Here is a 7,583-nt window from a genome sequence, read left to right on the forward strand (position 1 = left end):
GAGGGTTTGGGCCTGAGTGAAGGGGCCTGATGTCAACAGAGGAAGGAGTAGCATGCCCTGCAGGGAATCAAGAGTGGAACCCGGAGTGAGTTCTGAGGGGACTATCCTTCCCAGAAGAGTCAGGTGGCACAGAGCCCGCCCCTGCTGTCGACCCTGGGAGGCCCTGGGCAGGGCTGTCAGGCTAACTTCTGCAAGGAGAGTCTCAGGAACGTGAGGTCCTAGGTCTGAGAGGAGGGTCCTCAAGTGAGCGAAGGAAAGCCTATATGGTATCACAGGGGAAGGGGGGAGAGGGGTGCTGCTGCTGGTGGTGGTAAGGGATTTTGTCTAAAGGGGACGGCCTAACGTCCACGGTAGGAGGGTTTGAGTTAAGGGCATGACCCTGACGTCTGAAGGGAACATCGACGAGGAGGGTACCACCAAATCCATCCCCTATTCTCAGCCTTGGGATACCATGTGGAGGTGAGTCGGCCCTCGTATCCTACTAGGGGGCCTCAGGAGATGTTCCAAGCCATGCCGAGGCTCAAAGGAAAGGGTGATGGGACCACCCGCCAGTGAACGGAATACAAACGATCTGAGCCCCACCCCTGCATTCATCATTTGCAGGCCCACAGCAGGGCTGTCGGACTGAGGCTTCCCCTCACTTCTTTATATTCAATCTAAAGGAGATGATATCTTTGGTGTGAGGGCACAGCCGCTGGTCAGCAGAGAAATGTATAACAGGCACTATCTGGAGCTTAGGTGAATTCCCTGAATGAGAACTGAAGCCCCAAACAGCCCATGACAGAGAGGAGTCCGCCTGGCTTTGAGCTGGGTGCCCCCTAAGAGGAATGACGGGGCGAAAAGCTCCTTCCCTTCCACCTCTGTGGTCTCAGTGAGTCGTGGCTTTGATTTGAGGTGTCCACTTGAGGGCAGCAGAATAGAGGGGGCCCAGGATTGGCAACAATTTACGGGATCATTCAGATGATGAACTGAGGGGACCCTCACCCCCCAGAACAGAAGGCCCCCCACTACCGGCTGCTGCCATCTCCTCAGTACACCCCAGGCAGTGCTGGCACCCTGCAGTCTAGAACACACTCTAAGTTCCTCCATAGGGTTGTCAGGAGACAGGCTGACCAGAAGAACAGGAGCTGGGTAGGTTTCTAGAGAAGTGCCTTCAGAGAAACCTGCGGAGGGTGCCTTTGTTAAAGCCAAGGTGGTCTCTGTCGCCGAAGATGCTCACATGATGTAATTCTCTCTTGTCCAGGTGCCTGCATCACCAGCCGTCCTGCCAGCACTCCTTCCCACTGTCCCTCACCAGAGTCATCATGCCTCGGAGACGGAAAAGTAAGCTCCACGCCAGTGAGAAAGGTGCTCAGGCAACAGCAGCGGCAGCAGAGGAGTCCCGTCCCTCCTCTTCTCTTTGTGGAGATAATAGCCAGAGCCTGCCTGCTGCTGGGTCATGTAGCAGTTCCGAGGGGCCTCAGAGAGCACCATCCACCACCACTACTTCTGAAGGCATTTCTTGCACTAGATGTGAAGAAGGCTGCAATGGCCAAGGTGACGAACGGAAAAGCACCTCTGAGGACCCACTGTCTACTAACAACTCATGCGAAGACCCTCTAATGAGGAAGGCTGTTTTGTTGACGCAGTTCCTGCTCTACAAGTATAGAATGAAACAGCCCATTATGAAGGCAGACATGCTGAAGGTTATCAACTGTAAGTACAAACACCAGTTTGCTGAGATCCTCAAGAGGGCCTCCCAACACGTCGACGCTGCCTTTGCAGTTGAGGTGGTGGAAGTCGACTTACCCAGTCACTCGTATAACCTAGTCAGCAAACTGAAACTTCCCAACAACGGGAGGGTGCGTCCTGGCAGAGGGTTTCCCAAGACCGGTCTCCTAATGATTGTCCTGGGTGTGATCTTAACGAATGGCAACTGTGCCACTGAGGAACACATCTGGAAATGCCTGAATAAGATGAAAGTATATGCTGGAAGGAAGCACCTCATCTACGGAGAGCCCCGGAAGCTCATCACTCAAGATTTGGTGAGGCTGAATTACCTAGAGTACCGGCAGGTCCCCAAAAGTGATCCTCCGTGCTATCAATTCCTGTGGGGTCCAAGAGCACATGTTGAAACCAGCGAGACGGAAGTCCTGGAGCATTTGGGAAAGATCAAGGAAATCATCACCTTGGACTACTTATGTCATTATGCAGAGCCTATGGAAGATGAGGAAGAAACAGCCCCAGCCGTAGACCCAGCCAGGCATGGCATCTGCCAATGCGAGTACGGTCTCCTGGACCATTAGTCCAGCAAATGTTCTCACCCTTATTGAAGTCTGTGTTGTTGTTGGTTTGTTTGTTTGTTTGATTGTTTGTATTTTTATCACCCAGATAAGAAAATATGATATAAGAATAGGAATTTTCTTAGACACTTGAAAGAACCCTACAGTAAACTACAGTGGAGAACTAAATGTAATAGTGGGTAATACAATGGAGAAATAAAATTAAAACATAGTTAATCCTCGCTTTCCCAAATTTCTGTTAGTGTTTTGTAAAATTAAATGATTCATACTTTGTTTATCTTAGCTTATTCAAGGTAGTAGGAAAATTAAATCTGAATAAATTAGACTTCATGTTTACTGCCTCTTTTATTCAAAAACAGTAATTGAGCATCTGCTTTTTGGAAGGTTCTGTGCTAGAACTAGGGATGCTGCAATAAAGAAGACACAGCCCCCGCTCATAGAACTTTTGAGCCTCTAAGCTGCCATCATACAAGATGTTGCACTCTCCTCTGGCCTATCAGTAAAGTAACAAGAATGAGTGAGGTTGAGGGAGTTCCTTATGATGCAATCTAGTGGAAATTTCCTGAACAAGGCACTTTGGGGCATTGGAAAAATTCAAGTCTTCGGTGGGATGTAATTTTTATTTAAACTGTGAGGTGAGCAGGATGAGTTCGTGGAAGTGGTGAGCAGCGGCCATACCCTCAGATGGTGTGCTTCAGAGTTGAGAGACAAAACTATGTAAGTTAGCGTGTTGGGGCTGTGCTAACAGAATACCGTATACTGGGTGTCTTAAACAATAGAAATCGATTTTTCACAGTTCTGAAGGCTGGGATATCCAAGATCAAGGTGCCAGCAGGTTCGGTTCCTGATGACGGTGCCCATCCTAACTTGCAGACAGTTGCCTTCTCACTGTATCATCACATTGAGGAGAGAGGGAAAGGGAGAAGAGAAAAAAAGAGGACATTAGGGAGGGGGGACAGAGCGGGGGAGAGACAGAGAGGGAGAGAGGGGAGAGGAGGGGGGAGATAGAGAATGGGGCGGAGCAAGAGAGGGAGAGAGACTGAGAGACAGAGAGAGGGACAGTAAGAAAAGAGAGAGAGACAGAGAGAGAGAGAGAGAGAGAGAGAGAGAGAGAGATCTATTGTCTCCTATTCTTCTTATAGGGACCCTAATCCCAACACTCTCGCTCCAACCTTAAAATTCAACCAAACAGAATTGCCACCCAAAGGCCCCGCCTCTAAATACCACTCCATTGAGTGTTAGGGATTCAGCATATGAATTTGAGGGGGACACAAATGTTCTTTCCACTATGGAAAGCTGCTCCTACAAGTTACTTTGTGGTTATATGTAAGCCAGAGACAAATCTCTGTCTGGGCAGGAAAGAAAGTGTCCTGTGCTCTGGATTCAGTGCACGTGAACACAGTTTGCAAACTGTTTTCGTGGAAATGTGAAAGAAACTCACAGTAAAATAATTGAGATCACAATATGAGGAGAACAAAAGAGTAAAAAACGGAAATGTAAAAGCTGCTTAAATCTTCGTTGGCCTTATACCTTTTAGTATTTCTTTTAGTATAAATAAAAGATACCTGATTTATTTAGATTGTTTGAGAATGTTCTGTTCTAGTGCACTGCATATTGTCTGCTCTCTAGTGGATAAAAACCAACCAACCAACCAACAAACAAAACAAGTCTGATTGGAAGGTAGTATTGTCTGGGTTTAAAACGGTCAATATTAAATCCAGTGATCAATAAGAACCAGAATGAGTTCACTAAAACATTTTTAAAACAAGACTGCTAAATTCAAGGGACACCTGTAGGTTTAAATTGTCTCAAAAGTTTGCAAGACTTTTGACAATTTTGTTTCTCATTATATCATTATGAAAATAGAAAATAATACTGCTATATAAAAACTAAAATAATCATACGATAACTGCCATTCATTGAATACCCAATATTTCCTAATCCGTATGCCTTTTGCTTTATCTACAGTGCATACACTCCAACACGTCTCCAAGATAGGCATGACTTAGCAGACTCACATTACAGATGAGCAACTTGTGAGTTTCCCAAGCTCATGAGCTTGTAATTGACAAAGCCAGCACTAGATCCCTGGTCTGGATTCGTCTAGAGCCCACATCGTTCCAGTCATCCCAGTTTGAGCTAGATCTTGGATCTTGTAATTCATTTTTCTGCTCACCACTGCAAAGTGTATCTAAGAGGATAAAAAGGACCCTGTCCACAAATCAATTTTGTATTACACAGCTAGAGTAATAATAATGTTGAATAAACAGATGGTATATATAAAGAAAAGAAAACATCATATCTAGTGACAAAATGATCATCTACCTATGCAATGTCAGATAACCTAAAAAGATCAGGAGCTCACCAAATCATCCTGGTCTGCCCTCTCCCTGTAGAAATCAAATCTCTTCTAAGCAAAGCTACGTGACTGGCTATGTCTGGCTTTTGAAGCAAAGGAATAGATCACAATGTTTTTTCTCTGACAGCCCACCACCTGTCACGGGCCTCTTGCCTTCTGCTGTAGCTTCCCCATCTCAAATGGAGCCTAGGACAGAGAGCCATTCTCTGCAAGGTTCGCAGGAGTGAACCTGCTCAATGGTGTGCGACATTTCCCAGAAGCTTTTAATCAGAGAAAGGAGGCAAGATGAGGAACACCATAACTAAAGGCTCTGGAGATCAGTGGCCTAGAATATAGGGGTCACTAAAAAACCAGCTCCTTGCCTACTGTCAGACCTAGAGGGCCCAAGGCAGGGCTATAAGCTGTGAATCTCATTTACTCTTCAAGGTTCGCAGGGACATAAGAGCCTTTGGTAAGTGTGGCACCCTCAGGTCAGTAAGAGAGAAATCTCAGCCTGTAATAAATATCAAGATAGGGACCCTAAAGGAGAAATGAGGAACCGCTCACCCCGGAGCAGTAGGGGCCTCCTGAACTATGTATTGCTTTCTGCCTTGGTTGGCCTCTCATTTCGTCTGGTGCCCCCTAATGGTGTTTGAGGGAGGTAAAGGCCTTGAAGTGGTGGTAGTAGCCTCACTTGTGCCCAGGTACGAGATCCTAACAGGACCTACCTAGATTTAAGTTAAGGACACTGAGTGCTGATGGGTGGATTCCCCATAACAGAGGGGGCCACAGAGAGTTCCCAGGCAGAATTATCCAAAGCGTCGCACCCTGACATTCCCCCTCTGGTTTCTTAGGAAGGTGGAAGCCCCGGTCTGAGGCCGGCAGGCTCAGGTCAGTAGAGAGGCGTCCCACGTCCCACACCGAGTCAAGGACAGAAAGCTGAATGAGGACTGAGGGAACCACCAATTCCAAAAGTGTGCAGTCTTATACAATTCTGACCCTGCTGTCATTCCTCAGAAGACCCCAATAGCCAAGGGCAATTGTGGTTCCTGTTGACTTCTACTTTGGAGATTCCGGAAAGGTGATGGCCTTGGTGTGAGGAGCGTGGCCTCAGGTCAGTGGAGAGTGGAGTTCCAGGTCTGTCTGTTCCGGAGTCAAAGTGAGACCATGTTTGAGGAGAGTGGGGGCCACTCACCCGAGAACAGAGGGAATGCACCATGTTCTGCCTCTGCTGTCAGCCCTAAGAGGCGCAGGGCAAAGCTAGCAGGCAGAGGTGCCCCCTCATCTCATCTGAGAGTGGTCTCAGGGTTGTGAAGCCCTTAGTCTAATGGGAGCAGCTCCATTCAGCCGAGGGTGGAAAACTAGTCCTTTAGAGGACTGAAATTGAGGGCTGGCCCGTGGCTCACTTGGGAGAGTGTGGTGCTGATGGCACCAAGGCCGCCGGTTCGGATCCTTGTGTAGGGGTGGCCGGTTGGCTCACTAGGGAGAGCATGGTGCTAATGACGCTGGGGCTTGGGTTGGGATCCCCTTCCTGGTCATTTTTGAAACGAAAAAAAAGAAAAAAAAAAAAAAAAAAAACAGGACTGAAGTTGATGACCCTAAGTGAGGATGATGTTACCCTTCGCAGAACAAATGTGGCCACACAGAGCCCTGGCACTGATATCTGTCCTTGGCAGACCTGGAAATGCTGGACTGATGAGCCCCGTTCACTTCCCTTTTGGCCATCTCAAGGATGTGAGGCACTTGGTCTAAGGGGCCAGCCTCAGGCTTGCACAGGGAGGAATTCCAGGTCATGCCAAGGGCCAAGCTGAGGAGCCTGAGGACTGAAGGAACCACTCAAACCGTATAAGCAGGAACATCACAGAATCCTTCTACTGTCAGCAATGGGTGAGCACAGGCAGCTCTACCCAGATGAGTCAACTCTTACACCCTCCGGATAGTCTCGAGGAAATAAAGGCCATAGCATAAGGGGATAGGACTCTAGGTCATATGAGTTTTCAGTGCAAGGACCCTGAGTGAGGACTGAGGAGAGCACCCAACCCCGAAAAGACAGGAATCCACAAAGTCCTGCCCCTTTCTGACCTGGGAAGGCCCAGGAAGGGGTAACCACATGTGTCACCCACTCACTTTCAGTTCTGGAGGACTCAGGTCACTGTAGGGTAGAGGACCAGACCCTGACTCAGGGAGAATTAAAAGGGTCACCAACCCCAGAACAGTGGAGTCACATAGAGTTTTTCCCCTGCTGTTAGCTCTCAGAATACCCAGACAGTTGTGGATGGATGTGATGCCCTCTGACTTCCATCTCTGAGGACTGTGGGGGGTGAGGATCTTGGTCTGAGGCTGGCTGAGTCAGCATTGGGAAAATTTCCAGATTGTGCCACCGGTCTGGGTGAGGGCCCTGAGGAAGGAGTGGAGCAAAAAACTCCTAACAACGGGGGAGGCACGTAATGTCTCCCCTACCGTTAGTCCTTGGAGATACAGGCATAGATGACACGTGGAGCAGAGGCAGCCCTCAATTCCTCCTCAGGATGACAGAGAAATGAGGGCCTTGTTCTGAGGCGGACAGTAACAGGCCAAGAGAAGGAGGAATTTTAGTCCCTCCTACGAGTCACACTAGGAAGCTCACCTTCACAAGGCCAGACCTTGCCTGCCACAGCTCTCTGTCTTGAGGGGCTACAGGCAGGTGTGGCCAAATAAAGCTGCCCTCGCTTCCCTCTGTTGGGTCTCAGAGAGTTCTGTACCTTACCATGAGGGGATGTCCTCAGGTCAAAGAAGAGAGGAGCTACAGGCCTTCTCAGTAGCCAGAAGGAGAAACCTGAGTGAATGCTTAGGGGACCAAAACTTTCCCTCCCAGTAGAGGGGACACCAAGAAATCCAGCCCCAGTCCTGCCTTCGGCACTTAAAGAGCCAGGGCAGGGCTGTCAGCCAGAGGCTCTGACATTGCTTCTTTATATTGGGTCTAA

The 7,583-nt window shown here is 48.5% G+C and overlaps 1 pseudogene; it reads left to right on the forward strand.

Moving 5' to 3' along the window:
• Positions 1–373: 373 nt before the first annotated feature.
• Positions 374–5,934, forward strand: LOC134367862 (melanoma-associated antigen B5-like; annotated as a pseudogene).
• The last annotated feature ends 1,649 nt before the right edge of the window (positions 5,935–7,583 follow it).

Source organism: Cynocephalus volans, chromosome X, assembly GCF_027409185.1.
Source record: "Cynocephalus volans isolate mCynVol1 chromosome X, mCynVol1.pri, whole genome shotgun sequence".
In the NCBI taxonomy this organism is placed as follows: Eukaryota; Metazoa; Chordata; class Mammalia; order Dermoptera; family Cynocephalidae; genus Cynocephalus; species Cynocephalus volans.